At 46.1% G+C, this 24,772-nt stretch overlaps 1 protein-coding gene across 15 annotated transcripts in view; it reads right to left on the bottom strand.

The window, feature by feature from the left end:
- The window catches only part of LOC105494335 (CAP-Gly domain containing linker protein 1), a 151,053-nt gene that overhangs the window by 113,247 nt on the left and 13,034 nt on the right, over positions 1-24,772 (bottom strand). The window contains exon 1 of one of the 15 annotated variants that reach the window (XM_071070902.1): positions 16,262-16,584. The exons of 13 other annotated variants lie outside the window; for them this stretch is intronic. The gene's annotated coding sequence lies outside the window, so the exon portion shown is untranslated. Of the gene's footprint in view, positions 1-13,915; positions 14,003-16,261; positions 16,585-24,772 lie in introns of those variants that run through there. One more of the 15 variants, XM_071070903.1, reaches the window with a different exon arrangement.

Below are 24,772 nucleotides of genomic sequence, written 5' to 3'. Positions count from 1 at the left end.
AATACTCCCTAAACTATTTCACTTGGGCAAAACAGGGAACTGTTGGGCTCAGGTCAAGCACTCCCTAAAGAAGAATTTTGAAAACGACCACAAGACCTAACTAGGGAACTTTCAAATCTTGCAGCTCAGTATCATAAACTCACAAAAATCTGACCATCTTCAAGCCTCAGCCTAAAACACAGAAGCATGTGGTCATCACAAACCAAAGACTAACCAAAGCTCTGTCTAGGGCTCTGTTGTCCAATCCTCACACCTCTGGTTGTCAGTCCATCTGCGTTCCTTCAATCCTAAAGCAGAGAACTGCGACCAAGACTTAATGAAGGAGAAAAATTTAATCTGTCTCAATAAAAGAATTAGCAGCAACAACACCAGTGTTGGTTTTTTAAATCTTCCAATTTATAGTTTCTTTTTCATGCATTATTAATGACTGGCATGTCAGGCTTGCTCTGAAAAATTCACTGAAAAACAAAAGATCAAAGTCTTTGTCATGGTACCCACAGCATGCAATGACCAGGAGGCAACATCTCTGTATGTTTCAAGGTCAGTGAATGTCACACTGAAACTAATCAATTCCAAAAAGTGTGCAAAAAAAAAAAAAAAGACACTGTTGCCTCACTAATAAGCTGGGCATATTTGAATTTTTGACACTTGTGCTCAATGAATCAGGAGATTTGGACCTAAAATGAGACAAACTACCCTTCTCCCCCACCCTCCCAACACGTAAGGACCATAACACATAGAACACTGTAATTCAGAAATAATTTTTATGTGAATTACTATCCCATTTGAGCGTTGCATTACTATGAATTAGCCACTATTATTACCTCTTCTTTACAAATGAAGAAATGCTATAGCAATTAAGAAATTAACAGATCTGTTTCCTCATTTGTTAATCACCTGTCTCCTAAGGTCATTCAGCTCAGTGGCAGAGATGTGAACACAGGTATTGTGATTCCAAAGTTCATCTCTTTTCACTAAATTTAACATTCAAACATAGGAGATATCACACATCAAGATGAAAAACATCAGTTCTGCTACTATGAGAATGACCATGGCCGGGCGCAGTGGCTCAAGCCTGTAATCCCAGCACTTTGGGAGGCCAAGACGGGTGGATCACGAGGTCAGGAGATCGAGACCATCCTGGCTAACACTGTGAAACCCCGTCTCTAAAAAAACTAGCTGGGCGAGGTGGCGGGTGCCTGTAGTCCCAGCTACTCGGGAGGCTGAGGCAGGAGAATGGCGTGAACCCAGGAGGTGGAGCTTGCAGTGAGCTGAGATCCGGCCACTGCACTCCAGCCTAGGCGACAGAGCAAGACTCCGTCTCAAAAAAAAAGAGAATGACCTACATATGTATGGCATCAAGAGCTCACATAGCACAAATACAAAACTGCCTGTGTCTCAAGTTTTAGCTGTGAAGGCAGGTGTGCAATTACCATTAGTCCAATCAGGAATAAAGAGAATGAGGATTTACAAGGTTAAGTAACCTTCCCAAGGTTACTCGATTAAAGAAGTGGTGGCGGCCGGGCGCGGTGGCTCAAGCCTGTAATCCCAGCACTTTGGGAGGCCGAGACGGGCGGATCACGAGGTCAGGAGATCGAGACCATCCTGGCTAACATGGTGAAACCCCGTCTCTACTAAAATATACAAAAAACTAGCTGGGCGAGGTGGCGGGCGCCTGTGGTCCCAGCTACTCGGGAGGCTGAGGTAGGAGAATGGCGTGAACCCGGGAGGCGGAGCTTGCAGTGAGCTGAGATCCGGCCACTGCACTCCAGCCTGGGCGGCAGAGCAAGACTCCATCTCAAAAAAAAAAAAAAAAGAAGTGGTGGCACTCAAGGGCCGGGCGCAGTGGCTCATGCCTGTAATCCCAGTACTTTGGGAGGCCAAGGTGGGTGGATCACCTGAGGTCAGGAGTTCAAGACCAGCCTGGCCAACATGGTGAAAACCCATCTCTACTAAAAATACAAAAAATTAGCTGGGCATGGTGGCGGGTGCCCGTAATCCTAGCTACTTGGGAGGCTGAGGCAGGAGAATCGTTTGAACCTGGGAGGCAGAGCTTGCAGTGAGCCGCCATCGCACTCCAGCCTGGGCAACAATAGTGAAACTCAGTCTCAAAAAAAAAAAAAAAAAAAAAAAAAACAAAAAAAACGAAGTGGTGGCACTCTCTGGGACCTGGTGTTCTGCCTAACGCACTAGCTCTGAAGAAAATCTACCTATAGGCCGGGTGTGGTGGCTCACGCCTGTAATCCCAGCACCTTGGGATGCTGAGATGGACAGATCACTTGAGGTCAGGAGTTCAAGACCAGCCTGGTCCACAGGGTGAAACTCCATCTCTACTAAAAATACAAAAATGAGCCAGGCATGATGGCACAGGCCTATAATCCCAGCTGAGGCACAAACATAACTTGAACCCGGGAGGCAGAGGCTGCAGTGAGCCAAGATCGTGCCACTGTATTCCAACCTAGGCTACAGAGTTAAGACCCTGTCTCCAAAAAAAAAAAAAAGAAAGAAAAGGAAAAGAAAATCTACCCACAAAATAGTCATCCATTCATTCAACAAATATTTCCTGAAGAACTACTGTGCAAAAGACTCTATTTCCTCTTTTCAGCAGCCGGGTGGCAGGAAGGGAGAAAGCTCTGGGTGGCTGAGAGAGTGCTGAACACACAACACGTGTGTCTCGGAGCAGAGAAAAGGGAGCTTACTAGGGAACCATAGTAGGACTACCAAGTAGGTATGATGTGAGGTTTGCGGTCATGAATTTAAAGTGAAACCAGGGCAGATCGCCTGAGGTCAGGAGTTCGAAACCAGCCTGGCCAACATGGTGAAACTCCGCCTCTACTAAAAATAAAAAATTAGCTGGGCATGGTGGTAGGCGCCTGTAATCCCAGTTACTCAGGAGGCTGAGGTGGGAGAATCGTTTGAATCTGGGAGGCAGAGGTTACAGTGAGCCGAGATTGCACCATCGCACTCCACCCTGGGTGACAGAGCAAGACTCCATCTCAAAAAATAAAAAATAAAGTGAAACCATTATCTTCAGTTTCTCCTTTTTTTCTCTTGTAACACATTTCTGTTCAGGCACAGACACAAAGAAGATACCTAAATTCAACCATAATCAAAATTTGTTGGTGGTAATTGTTTTTTTCTCTTTTTTTTGTTTTTGCTTTTTGAGACGGAGTCTCGCTCCGTCGCCAGTCTGGAGTGCAGCGGCGTGATCTCGGCTCACTGCAACCTCTGCCTCCTGGGTTCCAGCAATTCTCCTGCCTCAGCCTCCTGAGTAGCTGGGACTACAGGCGCCTACCACCACACCCAGCTAATTTTTGTATTTTTAGTAGAGACGGGGTTTCACCATGTTGGCCAGGATGGTCTCAATCTCTTGATCTCGTGATCCGCCCGCCTTGGCATCCCAAAATGCTGGGGTTACAGGCGTGAGCCACTGCACATGGCCAGTGATAATTTTTAAAGGGTGTTTGAAAGGTGTCACTAAAATGGGACAGGATATCTGAGATGGGTAAAAAGGGACGTGAAGGCAAAGTAGAGCTGACAGTGAAAAGGCGTGAGGGCAACCGATGACGGGCCGCTGCAGCGAGGACACTGGATGCTCAGATGTGCATGCAAATCTCCCCAGGATCTTGTGAAACTGCAGCTTCAGCTTTCTTGCACTCCCAGGAGGTATTAATGCTGCCATTTTGAGGACCCTCCACCTCTATGAATATAGCAAGGGGTCAAAGGATAGGAGGTGGCGGTTAGAGTGAGAAGTTTCATCCCTTTGACCACAGGATGGAACTCAGAGGCCTGAGTGTTGAAGGGACTGCTGGTAGGACTGCCCATGTCCATATTTGCAGGAGGAGGTGTTGGCAGTAAGAAGGGAAAGTGAAAAGGAATGAAAGGAAGAGACAGAAGTCAGTGGATGTCAGCTGCAGGAGGGGGTAACAGGTGGCAGCACTTGAAAGGACCTTGAATATTTGAAGGATGGAGAAACAGTAACATATCAGCAGGAAACAACATGGTCAGCTACCCCATGTGCCTTCCCTGAGGAGCGCCCTTTAGAGGGGTACAGAAGAGCAGTGTCTTCAGGGGCCATCCAAGTTTTAGCATAACAAGGAGGGAAAGAGAATGCAGAGAAAAGGCAGGTGATAGACAAGTTTCACGATCGCAACTTGAATTACAGAGTCAAGAGCTTAAAGAGTTTGGGATGGAAAGAAACAAAGAATTGGGTTTGGGCAGGAGCACTGGTTCACACCTGTAATCCCAGCACTTTGGGAGGCCAAGGCAGGCAGATCACCTGAGATCAGGAGTTTGAGACCAGCCTGGACAACATGGCGAAACACCGTATCTAGTAAAAAATACAAAAAATAGCCAGATGTGGTGTTGCACGCCTGTAGTCCCAGTTACTCAGGAGGCTGAGGCAGGAGGACTGCTTGAACCCAGGAGGCAGAGGTGGCAGTGAGCCAAGATCACGCCATTGCACTCCAGCCTGGGCAAGTGCAAAACTCCATCTCAAAAAAAGAAAAAAAGAAAATACATCAAAATGAAGAAATGTAACTATGTGTTGCCAAACTAAAAAGAAGTATAGACCAGGTGTGGTGGCTCATGCCTGTAATCCCAGCACTTTGGGAGGCCGAGGCGGGCGGATCACGAGGTCAAGAGATCGAGACCAGCCTGGCCAACATGGTGAAACCCCGTCTCTACTAAAAGTATAAAAATTAGCTGGGCATGGGGGCGCTCGCCTGTAGTCCCAGCTACTCAGGAGGCTGAGGCAGGAGAATTGCTGGAACCCGGGAGGCGGAGGTTGCAGTAGGCCGAGATCGTGCCACTGCACTCCAGCCTGGTGACAGAGTGAGACTCTGTCTCCAAAAAAAAAAAAAAAAAAAAAAAGTTTAGTCCAAAAAGTCTAGAAAAAGGAAGCTATGAAGAAAATGTCTATTGACTAACAATGGAAAAAGGTTCTCTTGAAAAGAGACAGTGAGTCCATGGAGCAGGTACACCATTTTACGGAAGAGGTTCGTCAGGATCGCAAAGCTGGATAAAAATAGGCATTCGAATAGTCAAGTCAGTGTTCCAAAATTCTATGCTCAGATTACAGTTTTGGTTTTCAACAGTGACCAAAGAGAATAGTGTCTTTTTGGCATTTCTCTGATTATAAATACACAGTTATTTTTTATAAACTACAATCTCTGAATTTGTGTGATTCAATAATCTAATCTCTGAGTAAACGATTTTTTTTAAAAAATGAGATTCTGGCTGGCACAGTGGTTCACACCTGTAATCCCAAGACTTTGGGAGGCCGAGGTAGGAGGATCGTTTAAGTCAAAGAGTTTGAGACCAGCCCTGGGCAATATGTCTCAAAAAAAAAAAAAAAAAAAGAGAGACAGAGATTCTGGGCTTACAAAGCTGAGGGTAAGATCATCCTGCCAATCGTGACTTGATTTTTTTAAGACAGGGTCTCGCCCTGTTCCTCAAGCTGGAGTGCAGTAGCACGATCACAGTTCACTACAGCCTCTAACTCCCGAGCTCAAGTGATTCTCCCACCTTCGCCTCCCATGTATCTAGTACTACAGGTGCATGCCACCACACCCAGCTAATTTTTAAACATTTTTGTAGAGATGGGGTTTTGCCACGTTGCCCAGAATGGTCTTGAATTCCTGGGCCCAAGGGATCCTCCTGCCTCAGCCTCCCAAAGCACTGGGATTATAGGCGGGCACCACCGTGCCTAGCCCCTGACTTTTATTACTATAATACAGTGGTTCTCAAAGTGTGGTCGGTCCACTCCTAGGGAACCTTTGAGACCCTTTTAGAGAATCAAAACTATTTTCATAATAATACTAAGACATCATTTGCCTTTTTCACTATGTTGACACTTGCACTGATGGTACAAAAGCAATGGTAGATAAGAACTGTACATGCTGGCCGGGCGCGGTGGCTCAAGCCTGTAATCCCAGCACTTTGGGAGGCCGAGACGGGCGGATCACGAGGTCAGGAGATCGAGACCATCCTGGGTAACACAGTGAAACCCCGTCTCTACTAAAAATACAAAAACTTAGCCGGGCGAGGTGGCAGGCGCCTGTAGTCCCAGCTACTCGGGAGGCTGAGGCAGGAGAATGGCGTGAACCCGGGAGGCGGAGCTTGCAGCAGTGAGCTGAGATCCGGCCACTGCACTCCAGCCTGGGTGACAGAGCGAGACTCCGTCTCAAAAAAAAAAAAAAAAAAAAAGAACTGTACATGCTGTTTCAAGGCAATGGAACCAAACTGTACTATTCTTTTCTGTATTTTACATCAAGAGTGCTTGTGGGGCCAGGGCGGACTACTTTCACTGAAGAATGTGATGAAGCATTTCATAAAGGAGATAAATAATTCTGTTAAATTTCAACCCTTGAATATATGCCTTTTCATTTACATATTTTTTTTTTTTTCTGACACCCAGACTGGAGTGCAGTGGCACGATCACAACTCACTGCAGCCTCAACCTCCTGGGCTCAAGCCATCCTCCCTAGCAGCTGAGACGACAGGCACACACCACCATGCTTGGCCAAATTTTTATTTTTGTGTAGAAGTGCGGTCTGCTATGTTGCCCAGGCTGGTCTGGAACTCCTGGGCTCAAGCGATCCTCCTGCTTCAGTCTCCCAAAGTGCTGGGACGAAAGGCGTGAACCACTGCACCTGGCCTATTATTATTTCTAATGAATTAATATTTTTAAACATTCTCAAGTTTTCATTTCTAATATGGTAAATGTTAACAGCCATAACATACATAAACAAAAGCTCTTTAGAAACCTCACTCGTTTTTAAGAATGTCAGAGGGCTGGGTGTGGTGGCACAGTTCAAACTCATGTTGTTCAAGAGTCAACTATACATAAAACATGCATTTCTATAAAGCAGTCATCAGAAGCACTGGCTCTACAGCAAAGGGTCTCAAAATGTACAGAATCGACATCACCTGAAAGTCTGTTAGAAATGCAAATCCCGCCGGGCGCGGTGGCTCAAGCCTGTAATCCCAGCACTTTGGGAGGCCGAGACGGGTGGATCACGAGGTCAGGAGATCGAGACCATCCTGGCTAACACAGTGAAACCCCGTCTCTACTAAAAATACAAAAAAAACTTAGCCGGGCGAGGTGGCAGGCGCCTGTAGTCCCAGCTACTCGGGAGGCTGAGGCAGGAGAATGGCGTGAACCCGGGAGGCGGAGCTTGCAGTGAGCTGAGATCCGGCCACTGCACTCCAGCCTGGGTGACAGAGCGAGACTCCGTCTCAAAAAAAAAAAAAAAAAAAAAAAAAGAAATGCAAATCCCAAACTACTGAAACAAACAAACTCTGAGGGTAGGCCAGCTATCTGTTTTTTTTGTTTTGTTTTTGTTTTTGTTTTGAGATAGAGTCTGGCTCTGTGGCCCAGGCTGGAGTGCAGTGGCATGATCTCCAGCTCACTGCAAGCTCCGCCTCCAGGATTCAGGCCATTCTCCTGCCTCAGCCTCAGGAGTAGCTGGGACTACAGGCACCTGCCACCGTGCCCGGCTAATTTTTTGTATTTTTAGTAGAGACAGGGTTTCACCGTGTTAGCCAGGATGGTCTCGATCTCCTGACCTCATGATCTGCCCACCTCGGCCTCCCGAAGTGCTGGGATTACAGGCGTGAGCCACCGCGCCCGGCCGGCCACCTGTATTTTAACAAGTCTTCAGGCAATTTGGATGTTCAAGTTTTTTATTGTTGCTGTTGTTTCAGAGACAGGGTCTTGCTCTGTCACCCAGGTTAGATTGCAATGACACAATTGTAGCTCACCGCACCCTTCAAATTCTGGGCTCAAGTGACTCAAACCCCAACCTCCTAAGTAGCTGGGACTACAGGTGTGTGCGATAAAGTCCAGGTAATTTTTTTTAATTTATTTTTTGTAGAGACTGAGTCTCACTATGCTGCCCAGGCTGGTCTTAAACTCCTGGGCTCAAGTAATCCTACTGCCTCATTCTCCCAAAGTGCTGGGGTTATAGGCGTGAACCACTACACTCAGCCCAGATGCTAAAGTTTGAGAACCACTGCTAAGTTATCCATCCAGAAGTAATCTGAGGTTCAACTTCTCAATGATATGGACATAAATCACCTACACGACTGACTTCCCAAGCACCTGTACGGCAGCCTTGGTGCTTCCCCTCCTCCATGTTTTCAAGGCTGGGGGTCCCCTTTGTTTCCAATGTCCTTTCCAAGTCTTGTAGTCTTCAGCTGCTGAAACTTGGCTAAAGGGCAAACTGAGGCATTCATCTGCCCCACAAAACTTACTCCAGTCCTCGCAATGAAAATCTGTTCATCCTTCCATTACCCATGGCAAGTCTGTGCTCCTGCAACAGCCCCTTGCATACTTGGCCACGTGTGTAACTCACATATTCCACCACACTAGAAATCTCTCAAGGGAAGAAACTATTTTAGTCACCTTTACGTTTTACCCAGCACTTTATAAACAATGCTTACTAAATAAAATGAATGGGAAAAATAGTCTCAAGTATTTAAATGACTCTACAAACCAGCTGGGGTGTACCCAATACCAAACAAAAATTACAGTTGTTGCTTGCTACAGATGACAGAAAACTATATGACAGACATCTAAGCCCAAAGAATTTATAAAGAGCCGGGTGCCGTGGCTCATGCCTGTAATCCCAGCACTTTGGAAGGCCAAAGCGGGTGGATCACTTGAGGTCAGGAGTTCGAGACCAACCTGGCCAACATGGCAAAACCCCGTCTCTACTAAAAATACAAAAATTAGCTGGGCATGGTGGTGCATGCCTGTAGTCCCAGCTACCTGGGGGAGGCTGAGGCATGAGAATTGCTTAAACCCAGGAGAAGTGCTTGAACCCAGGAGGCGGGGGTTGCAGCGAACTGAGACCGTGTCACTGCACTCCAGCCTGGGTGACAAAGTGAGACTCTGTCTAAAAAAAAGAACAAGGCCATGTATGGAGGCTCACACCTGTAATCCCAGCACTTTGGGAGGCTAAGGCGGGTGGATCACCTGAGGTCAGGAGTTCAAGACCAGCCTGGCCAACACGGTAAGACCCTGTCTCTACTAAAAATACAAAAATTAGCTGGGTGTGGTGGCACATGCCTGTAATCCCAGCTACTCGGGAGGCTGAGGCAGGAGAATCGCTTGAACCAGGAGACGGAGGTTGCAGTGGGCCAAAATCGCGCCATCGCACTCCAGCCTGGGGGACAAGAGCGAGACTTAGTCTCAAAAAAATAATAATAAAATAAGAAGAACTTCATGTCAGCTTTAGGACATGAAAAATAAATGACATCTGTGAAAGTAGGACTATTCTTCCTCCCAACAACACAAAAATGTGTTCTACCCTCCATAAAGTCAAGATTTAGTATTTAGTGCATTAGATACTGCCATAGCCTCAATGCCTGGAAAACACCAGAACCTGGGGGATGTTTAAATAGTTGGAACACCATTTGAATGCACCACCACCAGTCCATACAAGAATCACAAATGTTAGTTGTATTACTAATTCTAAGAATCCAAGCTCCCCATTTTCCACTCAGATATCACTTCTTATCACTACACATTATTTGAACAGTAAATGACATAAAAATCTGTCTTCCAAGCTGGGCACTGTGGCTCACACCTGTAATCCTAGCACGTTAGGAGGCTGAGGTGAGAGGATTGCTTGAGTCCAGGAGTTTGAGACCAGCCTGGGCAACACAGTGAGACCCCCATCTCTACAAAAAAATACAAATTAACTGTGTGTGGTGGATCACGCCTATAGAGCGAGCTACTCAGGAGGCCGAGGCAGGAGAATGGCTTGAGCCCATAAGGCCAAGACTGCAGTGAGCCACGATTACATTACTGCACTCCAGCCTGGGGGATAGAACGAGCCCCATCTCTAAAAACAAAACAAAAGAAAGAAGGAAATCTGAGGTTGGGTATACCTACAGTTCAAGACCACAGCCTTCTCAAAACATAAAAACATGCTTTCTGTATTTATTCCTTTTAATAAGCAATCCCCTATAACCTGCCTCATTAAGGTAAGAATATTCAAAATATCCACATAAGGAAAAAAATTTCACTTGTGGTAGAAGAGAGTGAGTGAGTTACCAGGATCTTGAACGAAAACAAAACAGGACCCCAGCAATGAATCCCAAAGGTTAGTGGTGAAGTTAGTGCTGTACAACACTTCACGCAAAGCACAAAGGGCGGCCACTGTTCCAGGAACCCCAGAAAACTACCATGGCAAGCCGGCTCGAGAATCACTCCCGCTCTAACGCCTGCTACCACTCAGACCATATCTCAGTAACCACCCTTTCGAGAAAGAGATCTTGCAAGGTTAATGTGAATTCAAAGGTGAAAGATTCACTTCTATTCTCCCTAATAAGAATACATACTAAAAGCATAAAAATTGTTTGTTTGTTTGAGACAGGGTTTCATTCCTATTGCCCAGGATGGAGTGCAGTGGCCCACTCTCGGTTCACTACAACTTCCACCTCCCAGGCTCAAGCAATCCTCCTGCCTCAGCCTCCCGAGTAACTGGGACTACAGGCACACGTCACCACCCCCAGCTAATTTTTGTATTTTTAGTAGAGATGGGGTTTCGTCATGTTGGCCAGGCTGGTCTTGAACTCCTGTCCTCAAGTGATCCACCCGCCTCGGCCTCCCAAAGTGCTGGGATTACAGGTGTGAACCACCACACCCAGCCAGAAATGTTTTTAATAATGAAAATTGATCTAAAGCAGGTAAATATTGTACCTGTGACTAAAATTCACTGCAGATTGGCAAACTTTTTTTTTTTTTTTTTTTTTTTTTTTTTGAGATGGAGTCTTGCTCTGTCACCTAGGCTGGAGGGCAGTGGCATGATCTGGCCTCACTGCAACCTCTGCCTCCTGGGTTCAAGCAATTCTCCTGCCTCAGCCTCCCAAGTAGCTGGGATTACAGGCGTATGCCACGACGCCCAGTTAATTTTTGTATTTTTAGTAGAGATAAGGTTTCACGATATTAGCCAGAATGGTCTTGATCTCCTGACCTCAGCTGATCCGCCCACCTCGGCCTCCCAAAGTGCCGGGATTACAGGCATGTGCCACCATGCCCAGCCAGATTGGCAATTTCAAGTTCTTACAACCTATATGTACAGGATGGCTCATTTCTGCAAAGCTGTCTTAAAGACATCCCAGTTAAAGAGAATTTGAGGCCGGGCACGGTGGCTCAAGCCTGTAATCCCAGCACTTTGGGAGGCCGAGACGGGTGGATCACGAGGTCAGGAGATCGAGACTATCCTGGCTAACATGGTGAAACCTCGTTTCTACTAAAAAAATACAAAAAACTAGCCAGGCGAGGTGGTGGGCACCTGTAGTCCCAGCTACTCGGGAGGCTGAGATGGGAGAATGGCGTGAACCTGGGAGGCGGAGCTTGCAGTGAGCTGAGATCCGGCCACTGCACTCCAGCCTGGGCGACAGAGCCAGACTCTGTCTCAAAAAAAAAAAAAAAAAAAAGAGAATTTGAAAGGGTATATAGCTAGTAGACCCATAAAGGGCTCCTAGTCTCTAAGAAAGTAAGTGTTTTTTTTGTTTGTTTGTTTGTTTTCAGACGGAGTCTTGCTCTCTTGCCCAGGCTGGAGTGCAGTGGCGCAATGTCGGCTCACTGCAAGCTCCACCTCCTGGGTTCATGCCATTCTCCTGCCTCAGCTTCCTGAGTAGCTGGGACTACAGGTGCACGCTGCCACATCCAGCTAATTTTTTGTAGTTTTAGTAGAGACAAGGTTTCACCATGTTAGCCAGGATGGTCTTGATTGCCTGACCTTGTGATCCACCCTCCTCGGCCTCCCAAAGTGCCGGGATTATAGACGTGAGCCACCACGCCCGGCCGTGAAAGTGTTTCAAGAGTCTAGATTTTGGCCGGGCATGGTGGCTCCCACCTGTAATCCCAGCACTTTGGGAGGCTGAGGCGGACAGATCACCTGAGGTCAGTAGTTTGAGACCAGCCTGACCAACATGGTGAAACCCCATCTCTACTAAACTACAAAAATTAGCCGGGTGTGGTGGTGCGCACCTGTAGTCCCAGGCACTCAGCAGGCTAAGCCGGGAGAACCATTTGAACCTGGGAGGCGGAGGTTGCAGTGAGCTGAGATCAGACGACTGCACTCCAGCCTGGGTGACACAGTGAGATTCCGTCAAAAAAAAAAAAAAAAAAAAAAAAAAAAAAAGATTCTAGGTCTTATGCGTTTAAGCAAACAGGGACATGTGACTGTTACAGAGGGTAAAAAAACAGAACACACAAGGACAATGGTTTTAAAAGCGCAGTCTACTTCAAAAAACAGGATGTGATGTCTCTCTGACATTGACGTGCTTTATGGGGTGCAAAGCAATAAGAAAATTATTTGGGAGGAGCGCATCATCTCTCCACTTAAACTCACAGTCAAACTTAGAAAAAAGTTCCATTGTTTACGTACTGCATTACTTAAATAAAAGATGAAAACGGGCCGGGCGCGGCGGCTCACACCTATAATCCCAGGACTTTGGAAGAGCAAGGCGGGCGGATCACTTGAGGTGAGTTTGAGACCAGCCTGGCCAACATGGTGAAACCCCCTCTCTAGTAAAAATACAAAAAAAAATTAGCTGGGCGTGGTGGTACATGCCTGTAATCCCAGTTACTCTGGAGGCTCAGCCACGAGAATCGTTTGAACCCGGGAAGCCGAGGTTGCAGTGAGCCAAGGTTGTGCCACTGCATTCCAGCCTGGGCAACAGAGTGAGACTCTGTCTCAAAAAAAAAAAAGGGGGGGGGAGGAAAGGGACAATGTATCAAGTGTTTGCACCCAGCTTACAGAAACACAGGGTTTTCCAAGTTTTTATTTACTTAAGGACAATCCTTATGCTGGGCACAGTGGCTCATGCCTGTAATCCCAGCACTTTGGGAGGCCGAGGCGGGTAGGCCACAAGATCAGGAGATTAAGACCATCCCGGACAACAGGGTGAAACACTGTCTCTACTAAAAATACAAAAATTAGCTGGGTGTGGTGGTGCACGCCTGTAATCCCAGCTCCCAGAAGGCGGAGATTGCGATGAGCCGAGATTGCACCTCTGCACTCCAGCCTGGCGACAGAGCGAGACTCTGTCTCAAAAATTAAAAAATAGGACAGTCCTTTAAGAAGTTAATATTCGCCCTCAGAGACTAGGTTTCTGAATATTTGTATGAACCAACACCTTTTCTTCCAACTCCAACTGAAACAGGTACAAAGAGCACAAGACAGAATAATCAAAAATAGATGGTGACAACTTCTCGATTGTGATGCATCTGAATTGAGACCTCTGGGTCATAAAGAATTTCTAAGCCGGGCGCGGTGGCTCAAGCCTGTAATCCCAGCACTTTGGGAGGCCGAGGCGGGCGGATCACGAGGTCAGGAGATCGAGAACATCCTGGCTAACACGGTGAAACCCCGTCTCTACTAAAAATACAAAAAACTAGCCGGGCGCGGTGGCGGGCGCCTGTAGTCCCAGCTACTCGGGAGGCTGAGGCAGGAGAATGGCGTAAACCCGGGAGGCGGAGCTTGCAGTGAGCTGAGATCCGGCCACTGCACTCCAGCCTGGGTGACAGAGCAAGACTCCGTCTCAAAAAAAAAAAAAAAAAAAAAAAGAATTTCTATCACTGATAAAGTAATCGTTTCAAACTGTTACTTTTTCACGTAAGAAAAAACTTGATGTTTATTCGCAGCAAAAATTGATGGTAAATTCCACAGCAAATAGAGCCACTGGCTACTCACGTACACACAGTAAAAACACTTTCTACTCAACTATGGAGTTTTCTGCTTTTAAAAGTCCTGCCAGTGGATAGTCACAATGATTTTCTCACCATTATACAATCTCTTTCAGCAAAATAAAGAGGGTCTGGGGTCATGTCTTTACTTTTTATCTATAAGAAGCTGAAGAAAGTCAACACAAATCTAGAATATGAAAATAGTACCTCATGGTGTCTGTGGAATCGAGGCAGGCATCAGCTCATATCCTGCCAGAAGCTGGGCAAACATTTTTAACAGCCTGGCTGTGAGGTCATGACGATGACCTCACAAACAGGAATTCTGACGTTAGTCGGCCTCTGGGCTCAAACCTCACCACTTTAAACAAAAACCAGAGGGTTCCGTATCCCTGAATCTGGAGCTGATGACTCAAGAAATGTCCTTTCTCCTAAGAAATAATCCTCCCATCTGAGATTAGCAGTATCTAATCTGTTTTCTCCACTGCTGACCAGCATCAGCAACACAGGTAAGCAGAGAAAAGCACGTCCACCTAAACAGCTCAACACCAGTCATGTACGCATATCTGTATTACCTGCAAACTTCCAGTACGCAAGTTTTTCTTTTGGTTCGGATCCAAACACTTTTTCTTAGTGTTCTTTACTGGAAAATTGGGCTACATTTAAGAATCCCGGCCAGGCACGGTGGTTCACGCCTGTAATCCCAGCACTTTGGAAGGCCAAGGCGGGCGGATCATAAGGTCAAGAGATCGAGACAACCCTGGCCAACATGGTGAAACCCCGTCTCTACTAAAAATACAAAAATTAGCTGAGCATGGTGGTGCGCGCTTGTAGTCCTAGCTACTCAGGAGGCTGAGGCAGGAGAATTGCTTGAACCTTGGAGGTGGAGGTTGCAGTGAGCCGATACTGTGCCACTGCATTCCTGCCTGGCGACAGAGCAAGACTTCATCTCAAAAAAAAAAAAAAAAAACTCCTGATAACTGAGTAGGAAATAAATCATAAACTTAAAATGTTACCCTTGCCAGTCGGGCGCGGTGGCTCACGCCTGTAATCCCAGCACTTTGGGAGGCTAAGGCGGGCGGATCACGAGGTCAGGAGATTGAGACCATCTTGGCTAACACGGTGAAACCCTGTCTCTACTAAAAACACAAAAAATTAGCTGGGTGTGGCGGCGTTTACCTGTAGTCCCAGCTACTCGGGAGACTGAAGCAGGAGAATGGCGTGAACCCAGGAGGCAGAGGTTGCAGTGAGCCGAGATCGCGCCACTGCACTCCAGCCTGGGCGACAGAGCGAGACTCCGTCTCAAATATATATATATATATATATATATGTTTTTAAAACACACAAGTTTGGCCAGGCGTGGTGGCTCACATCTATAATCCCAGCGTTTTGGGAGGCCAAGGCAGGAGGATTACTTAAGTCCAAGAGTCTTAGAGTTGCCTGCGCAACATAGTGAAACCTCATCTCTAAAAAAAAATTTTTTTTAATTAGCTGGGCATGGTGGCACCTGCCTAGAATCCCAGCTACTTGGGAGACTGAGGCAGAAGGATCACCTGAGCCCAGGAGATTGAGTCCAGCCTGGGCAATATAGCAAGACTTTATCTCTAAAATATTTTTTTAAAAAGTTTAAGGGAAAAAAAGAGACTTATTATAGAAAATACATATTTTAATAATATCTAACCCCCCCTTCCTCCTGATCAGGTATCTGAACAACAACAACAAAAAAAAACCTTAAGCAATTTACAGAAACAAGAGGTTCCACAAAATCAGCAGTTCCCAAAAACAAGAATGGTGAAAATTACGCTCATACAAGAAGGAGTAATATTCTTTATAATTCTCATCTAATTTCTTAAGGTTATGTTTACTCCTATTTTTTAAATGTCATGGTTCAAATAAATACAAAAGTACGAACAGAGAGCTGGACTGGGAAGTGAGACACCTAAACTCCCGTCCCAGATGGACGACCCTGAACAACTCACGTTTTGTAACCCCTTCCCCGGCTCAGTATTCCCACCTGCAACCTGAGGATACTCATTAAATAAGATCTGTTTCTAACTCCACACCTTCACGGTGCTAGTCCTGTTTTGGGTATCAAATCAAAATCCTGTAAGCAAAAGGTCAAGGATTCAGAAGTGAAAGGAAAGATGGTGGCTCTAACTTTGCCAAAGTAAAAAGTACAGGCCTCTGCCATCAGTGAAGAAAGAACCCAAATCTGGTAAGAGTTTCAAACGGGCTCAGCACCTCCTGGCACACATAGAGCGGTATCGCGCTGCCCCAAGAAAATCACATCTCTACACGTCAGACCCTTTCCAGTCCATTTTGCCCCATCCACAAAATGAAAATGCCACTTGATTTACTAAACCTAAAAATTCTGTTGGGAGGCAAAGGAGAGTTAGAGAATTTGCAATGAATTTAACCTGCCAGGAGAGGGAGTTTAACACCAAGCTTCCAGAAACAGGCTGCGTGGTAGCTACAACGTCCAGAAACCCAGGTTTCAACGCGGCCCGGCTGCACAACCCAAAGGAAATTCAGCACCAGGCGAGTGAAGTGACTTACCTGTGCACAGCTGCACTCGCAGACTTCGGAGCCCCCACCTAATTCTATAACGCTGTATGTCCATGAACTTAATAACAGGTCAGGGGAGAGACGTTCTGAGAGCAATGAAAGTCTATCTTAAGATAAAGATGTTTCTGAAGCTGATTTTTCAAGTCAAACTTGAGAGAGAAATTCAAAGACTATGTTCTCATATCACATTCCTGGGTTTGGGAGGTTCATTCACAGCTTAATCCTGTCCCCTGAAGTCACGGTTACGTAAGTATGCTGTGTCACTTGCTGTCCCCACCCCCAACACAGGAGATGCAATGTAACCTGAGCTCCCTGGCTTCAGCCACTGAAAACACTTACACAACACTGGGACCATTCCAAATTGACTTGTTTCCTCTAAACAAAGGGCAAGCTATTTGATTTTCGTCCTTCTACTTCGTTCACATTTGTATTTCTGTATATACAGAAGACACTGAAAAAGATAAATAAGATTGAAGGGTATTTGCAAATTTTCTTCAATTCTTGAGTAAAACAGGAAAGTCAACTATTTAACGTCACAGAAGAGTAACCAAAAAAAAAAATTTATGGGCCTGCTTAGCCCCGATTTAAAAACATCACATCTCCTGGCTGAACTGAGCTTAAGGGCTTTGGATGGGCTTCATTTCCCACGTAGAGACTGTTTCTAGAGCCAGGCCCCATACGCTACTGCCACACAGAAGGGCTTTGAGGGCACATGGGAAACGGCTCTCCAAGAACACAGGAGACACATCAGCAGTCTCTTCTGACTACTCTTCTTGCCCTCTCTTCCTTCTCTGGACTACTCCAGCTACTGGGCAGGCTTCGATTACGGAATGATGACTCACCCGCATTCCTGCCTTGTTTGCATATCATGCTATGACTAAGTCCCATGAGATTTGATTTGTCTTCGCAACCAAAGAACCTAAAAAAGTTTGATACACAGTAAGAGTTCAAAAAAATTCTCAAGTGAGTCAACAGCAAAACAAGAATCCACAAAATTATGCAAAATGATGCAATTTTCAAACTAAAGCAACAAGTAACTGTATCTTACACTCTAAACACCTGACAAACCCAGCAGCATTAGAGGGTTTCCCAACTCTGGATCCTTTTTTTTTTTTCTTTTTTTTGAGACAGAGTTTCACTCTTGTCGCCCAGGCTGCTGGAATGCAGTGGCACGATCTCAGCTCACTGCAACCTTTGCCTCCCGGGTTCAAGCCATTCTCCTGCCTTAGCCTCCCAAGTAGCTGGGATTGCAGGCATGTGCCACCATGCCTGGCTAATTTTTTGTATTTTTAGTAGAGACGAGGTTTTGCCATGTTGGTCAGGCTGGTCTCGAACTCCTGACCTCAGGTGATCCGCCCGCCTTGGCCTCCCAAAGTGCTAGTATTACAGGCGTAAGCCACCACGCCTGGCCTGGATCCTTTTTTAAAAAGTGGGCCAATGAAGGGTGGGTATGGTGGTTCACACCTGCAATTCCAAAGACTTTGGGAAGCTAAGGTGGCAGGATTCTTTGAGCCCAGGTGTTCAATACCAGCCTGGGAAACTTGGTGAGACCTCATCTCTAATTATTAACAAATTAATAAAAAGTAGCTCAATGGGCTGGGCGCGGTAATCCGAGCACTCTGGGAGGCCAAGGCGGGTGAATCACTTGAGGTCAGGAATTCAAGACCAGCCTGACCAACACGGGGAAGCCCCGTCTCTACTAAAAATACAAAATTAGTGGCTCAAGCCTGTAATCCCAGCACTTTGGGAGGCCGAGACGGGCGGATCACGAGGTCAGGAGATCAAGACCATCCTGGCTAACACGGTGAAACCCCGTCTCTACTAAAACTACAAAAAACTAGCTGGGCAAGGTGGCGGGCGCCTGTAGTCCCAGCTACTGGGGAGGCTGAGGCAGGAGAATGGCATAAACCCGGGAGGCGGAGCTTGCAGTGAGCTGAGATCCGGGCACTGCACTCCAGCCTGGGCGACAGAGCGAGACTCCGTCTCAAAAAAAAAAAAATTAGCCAGGCGTGGTGGCACATGCCTGTAATCCCAGCTACTCAGGAGGCTGCGGCAGAAGAATAGCTTGAACCTGGGAGGCAGAGGTTGCAGTGAGCAGAGATGGCGCCACTGTACTCCAAAAATGTAGGTCAATGAAGCTAAGGGCAAGCTGTTCAATTACTACATACAATGAGTGCTATTTAACAGGTATGAGTCTGGGCTGGGCACGATGGCTCATGACTGTAATCCCAGCACTTTGGAAGGCCAAGGCAGGAGGATCACCTGAGGTCAGGAGTTTGAGACCAGCCTGACAGATATGGTGAAGCCCGTCTCTACCCAAAATACAAAACTAGCCAGGTGTGGTAGCACATGCCTGTAATCCCAGCTACTCAGGAGGCTGAGGCAGGAGAGTCGCTTGAACCCGGGAGGTGGGGGTTGCAGTAAGCCGAGATTGCGCCATTGCACTCCAGCCTGGGCAACAAGAGCGAAACTCCGTCTCAAAAAAAAAAAAAAAAAAGGTATGAGTCTCAACTTAGATAATTGCATTGTTGACACTATTATACTTTCTAGATCAGCACTGTCCAATAGAAATATAATGCAGTACAAATGTATAATTCTGAATTTTCTAGTATCCATATTTTTAAAAATAAAAAAGAAACGGGTGAAATTAATTTTCATGATATAGTTTATTTAGCCCAATAGATCTAAAATATTATTTCAAAATGTAATCAAGGGCTGGGCACCGTGGCTCATGCCTGCCCAAGTGGAAGGATCACTTGAGTTCAGGATTTCAAGACAAGCCTGAGCAACATAGTGAGACTCCATCTCTATGAAATTTTAAGAAATAGCCGGGCGAGGTGGCAGGCGCCTGTGGTCCCAGCTACTCGGGAGGCTGAGGCAGGAGAATGGCGTGAACCCGGGAGGCGGAGCTTGCAGTGAGCTGAGATCCGGCCACTGCACTCCAGCCTGGGTGACAGAGCGAGACTCCGTCTCAAAAAAAAAAAAAAAAAAAAAAAAAAAATTTTAAGAAATGAGCTGGGTGTAGTGGCACACACCTGCGTCCCAGCTACTCAAGAGGCAGAGGTGGGATGACTGCTTGAGCGCAAGAGTTTAGTTAAAAGCTGCAGAGAGCTATAGTCATGCCACTGCACTCCAGCCTGGGCAGCAGAGCAAGACCTCATCTCCTGCCCAGGCACACTGGCTCATGCCTGTAATCCCCGCACTTTGGGAGACCGAAGCACGTGGATCACTTGAGGTCAAGAGTTTGAGAGCAGCCTGGCCAACATGGTGAAACTACATCTCTACTAAAAATACAAAAATTAGTAGCTATAATCCCAGCTACTCGGGAGGCTGTGGCAGGAAAATTGCTTGAACCCAGGAGGCGGAGGTTGCAGTGAGCTGAGATCGCACCACTGCACTCCAGCCTGGGTAGCAGACCAAGACTCCACCTCAAAAAAAAAAAAAAAAAAACCTCATCTCTAACAACAACAAATGTGATTAATGTAAAATTATTAGTATTTTACATTATTTTTTCAAAATCAATCTTTGAAATCCACTGTGTATTTTATACTTATAGCACACCTCAATTTGGACTCACCACATTTCATGTGCTCAATATGTGATTATGTGGCTCGTGGCTACTACACAGGACAACACTGGGCTAGAATACATTCTGAAGGCAGAATACAAGCAGCTCTCCTCTTGGCGTCAATAGGAAAACTAACAAGCAGATGATACCCCAGGCCCCGCTGGGTATGCAACATCCCTCTTTTGTGCTTCATTACAACACGTATGTGAGGAAAAGGACAGAGAAATGTAAAACTCCTGAATCTCGAACTGGGAATAATTTAATTGTTCTTAGCACAGAAGAGGAAAAAATAGCACTTACAGTAAAAGGAACTTTAAAATGTCTATTTGACAGGTGATACATAATGTATAAGGAAGCCCTGCTGGCAGCACACGGCACTGCCCAGTAACACCGAGAGCTCAGCACAAAGAGTCTGAAAACACACTCACACGAAACTCAAAGCAAAATACAGTACAGAGACTGAGCTACCAATAAAAAATTTAATAAGTATGTCTCAAAGCACATGAAAGGAACCTGTGGCTGGAGATTTAAGGCCAATACAGCAGAATACATCATTTATTGTTTTTTTGTTGTTGTTTGTTTTTTGGTACAGTCTCTGTTACCCAGGTTGGAGTGCAATGGCGCGATCTCGACTCACTGCAACCTCTGCCTCCTGGGTTCAAGCAATTCTCCTGCCTCAACCTCCTGAGTAGCAGGGATTACAGACACCCGTCACCACGCCCAGCTAATTTTTTTATTTTTAGTAGACAGGATTTCACCATGTTGGCCAGGCTGGTCTTGAACGCCTGACCTCAGGTGAACCACCCACCTTGGCCTCCCAAAGTGCTAGGATTACAGGCGTGAACCCCTGCACCCAGCCGCATATAACTGTTTCATTGGCCCATATTCTAACACCTGGGAAATTTGTTAGTCTTCTGAATACGATACAGAACACTTCCTGTGCACATTTACACAGCGTGGTCCAGTGACATGATGACACTGTGTGACTGGTCAGAATATGTGCCCTAACAACAGTTCCGTGACTCAAAATCAAACCACAGGAGATGAAGGCAGGGAGCATCCACTCCAAGGTGGAATACCCGGTAAGCGCATGAGTGAGTGGTCTCTGCGAGCTGAGGATGAGTGACAGACACCTAAGAGCATCGTTGACTCTGTCTTCCCAAAGTTTGGCCCTGAACGCAGGGAAAATGTGTGTGATGCCACCAAACACAGTTTGGGGCACAGGCCACTGAAGGGCCAATGTATCAAATCAGTGCACTAAGAAGCAAGATTCACTGGACAGAATATAAAGCAGGGACCTGGTGACACTGGTTTCAGCATCAACTAATAGGCTGATTTAAAAGGTAACAGAATAGGCCAGGTGCGGTGGCTCATGCCTGTAATCCCAGTATTTTGGGAGGCCAAGGCAGGTGAATCACTTGAGGCTAGGAGTTCGAGACCCTCCAGGTTGGCCAACATGGTGAAACCGTGTCTCTACTAAAAATATAAAAATTAGCTGGAAGTGGTGGCACATTCATGTAATCCCAGTTATTCGGGAGGCTGAGGCAGGAGAATCGCTTGAACATGGGAGGTGGAGGTTGCATTGAGCCAAGATTGCGCCACAGCACTCCAGCTTAGGCAACAGAGCAAGACTCCATCTGAAAACAAAAAAACAAAGGCCAGGCATGGTGGCTCATGCCTGTAATCCCAGCACTTTGGGAGGCTGAGGCAGGCGGATCATGAGGTCGGGAGATTGAGATCATCCTGGCTAACACGGTGAAACCCCATCTCTACTAAAAATACAAAAACAAAAAATTAGCCGGGCATGGTGGTGGGCACCTGTAGTCCCAGCTACTTGGGAGGCTGAGGCAGGAGAATGGCATGAACCCAGGAGGTGGAGCTTGCAGTGGGCCGAGATTGCACCACTGCACTCCAGCCTGGGAGAGAGAGCGAGACTCCATATCAAAAAAAAAAAAAAAAAAAAAACACCAACATGATGCCATATGTTAACATTTCCATTCAGTTCCACATATCCCCATCAAGTTCACTGCCTTGTCTACAGGACTGACTTATGCCACCTCTAGAGTCAGGTGTCAGAATAAAAGCATTCCGTCATCTTCAGAAACGTGCCTTTCACATGAGATTACTTAAATGTTTTATTGAATATTAAAGTCATTCAGCCTGTCCTTTTTTCCATTCATGTCATGACTATTTATAAGCACAAATATTTCTTCACTAATCTCCATCCCCTGTGTATCCCCCAAGATGTTCTATCGCTGCTGTATGGCTCCCGTTGCTGTCATCGCCTGGATCCACAAGGGATGTGCTCTCACAAGTACTATGGTCAAAAAAGTTAGAAAGATTCCAGGAGCCAGAACTCTAGGTTTTTTTAGTCTTCTGTCACTTTACTGTGCTAGGACCACTAAGATCTATTTTCACTGATATTTGTCTACATATGTAGGTATTTATGTATGCTTCATACATGACATATTATATATAACTTTTTAAATAGGCCAGACTCAGCTTTAAAATTAACACAAAGATTAAAAAAGCAAACAGCAGCTAGGCGTGGTGGCTCATGCCTGTAATCCCAGCACCTTGGGAGGCCGAGGCAGACAGATTACCTGAGGTCAGGAGTTCAAGACAAGCCTGGCCAGCATGGTGAAACCCCATCTTTACTAAAAATACAAAAATTAGCCAGGCGTGGTGGTACACACCTATAATCACAGCTACTCGGGAGGCTGAGGCAGGAGAATCACTTGAGCAAGGGAGGCAGAGGTTGCAGTGAGCAGAGATCTTACCACCACACTCCAGCCTGGGCAACAGAGTGGGACTCTATCTCGGAAAAAAAAAAAAAAAAAAGCAAACAGCAGCTGAGTATGGTTGCTCAAGCCTGTAATCCCAGCACTTTGGGAGGACAAGGCAGGCGGATCACCTGAGGTCAGACGTTCGAGACCAGCCTGGCCAACATGGTGAAATCCCGTCTCTACTAAAATACAAAAATTAGCCAGGGCTGGGCGCGGTGGCTCAAGCTTGTAATCCCAGCACTTTGGGAGGCCGAGACGGGCGGATCACGAGGTCAGGAGATCGAGACCATCCTGGCTAACACAGTGAAACCCCGTCTCTACTAAAAATACAAAAACTTAGCCGGGCGAGGTGGCAGGCGCCTGTAGTCCCAGCTACTCGGGAGGCTGAGGCAGGAGAATGGCGTGAACCCAGGAGGCGGAGCTTGCAGTGAGCTGAGATCCGGCCACTGCACTCCAGCCTGGGTGACAGGGCGAGACTCCGTCTCAAAAAAAAAAAAAAAAAAAAATTAGCCAGGCATGGTGGCAGGCTCCGGCAATCCCAGCTACTCAGAAGGCTGAGGCAGGAGAATCGCTTGAACCCGGGAGGCGGAGGTTGCAGTGAGCCGAGATTGCACCACTGCACTCCAGCCTGGGTGACACAGTGAGACTCCATCTGGGGGATTGGGGACTGGGGTGGGGCGGGAAGCAAACAGCGTATCTTTAAGTAAGGATAAAGTACGAAAGATGGGTAAATATTGTAATCACTGTTTATTTAAAAGGTCAATGTGGGCCAGCCCGGTGGTTTACGCCCATAATCCCAACACTTTGGGAGGCCAAGGTGGGCAGATAGTTTTGAGCTCAGGAGTTTGAGATCATCCTAGGAAACAAGGCAAAACCCTGTCTCTGCAAAGAATACAAAAATTAGCCAGGCGTGGTGGTACGTGCCTGTGGTCCCACAGAGTGAGACCTTGTCTCAAACAAACAAGTAAATAAATAAATGAATCAATGTGAAAAGCCCATTCAGACACTAAAGGACTGACACAAGTCAGTAAGTATCAGAAAATTAACTAGCTCCTTAATTCAAAAGGAGCTACAAGGAAGTTTTATTTCCAAATTCTAACTGAGACAGCCCTTACAGAGCAATTTATAAAATTAGCCGGCTAACCTTAAGTGTTGATTTGAGAATATTATACAGTAAGACACTGCCAGTAAATACAAAGTTTATGGTATCTTTCCAAAGTCAAGAGTAGACATACCCCTTGGAAAAATTATTCTGGGCCGGGCGCGGTGGCTCAAGCCTGTAATCCCAGCACTTTGGGAGGCCGAGACAGGCGGATCACGAGGTCAGGAGATCGAGACCATCCTGGCTAACACGGTGAAACCCCGTCTCTACTAAAAAATACAAAAAACTAGCCGGGCAAGGTGGCGGGCGCCTGTAGTCCCAGCTACTCAGGAGGCTGAGCCAGGAGAATGGCGTGAACCCGGGGGTGTAGCTTGCAGTGAGCTGAGATCTGGCCACTGCACTCCAGCCTGGGCAACAGAGCGAGACTCCGTCTCAAAAAAAATAAAAAATAAAAAAAAATAAATAAAAAATAAAAAATAAAAAAAAAGAAAAATTATTCTGTGCTTAGGAAAAGTATGTTTTTAAAACTTAAGATGTGTATGACACAGTACAGAACACAAGTTGTACCTAGAGCAGTTTTAAAAAGGAAGGACAGAATTAAAAACCAACCCAGGGAGAAGGTTGGGACATAAGACAATTTTTTTTTTTTTTTTAGAGATAGAATTCTGTACTGATGCAACTGCCTGCAATTATGAATGCCTTTGCAGAGCTCAGTCTGAGTGAAGATTTATATTCCTACTACTTAGCACGCAGAAAATAAAGAGCCTCCCAATGTTCCTCCATCTGCAAAAAAAAAAAAATGTTTTAAGGGAACATGGAAAGCTGAATAATTTGAGTTATTTTGTTCATTTACACAAAATTCTACAAAATTCCTGCGACTTTATAACTCTAACACATACCACTAGCTTAGACACAGATCTTAAAAGGGGCTGAAATTACTAGGCCTCTCTAGTATCTCCCAGAAGAACTTACTTAATGGGTCGGCAGCAGTCAATTATACTAATGTGCAAAAAGAAGCAATGTGCTTAATATAGCATCATAAAATT

This window comes from Macaca nemestrina, chromosome 10 (assembly GCF_043159975.1).
Source record: "Macaca nemestrina isolate mMacNem1 chromosome 10, mMacNem.hap1, whole genome shotgun sequence".
Lineage (NCBI taxonomy): Eukaryota > Metazoa > Chordata > Mammalia > Primates > Cercopithecidae > Macaca > Macaca nemestrina.
This window is presented reverse-complemented; position numbering and strand designations above follow the sequence as displayed.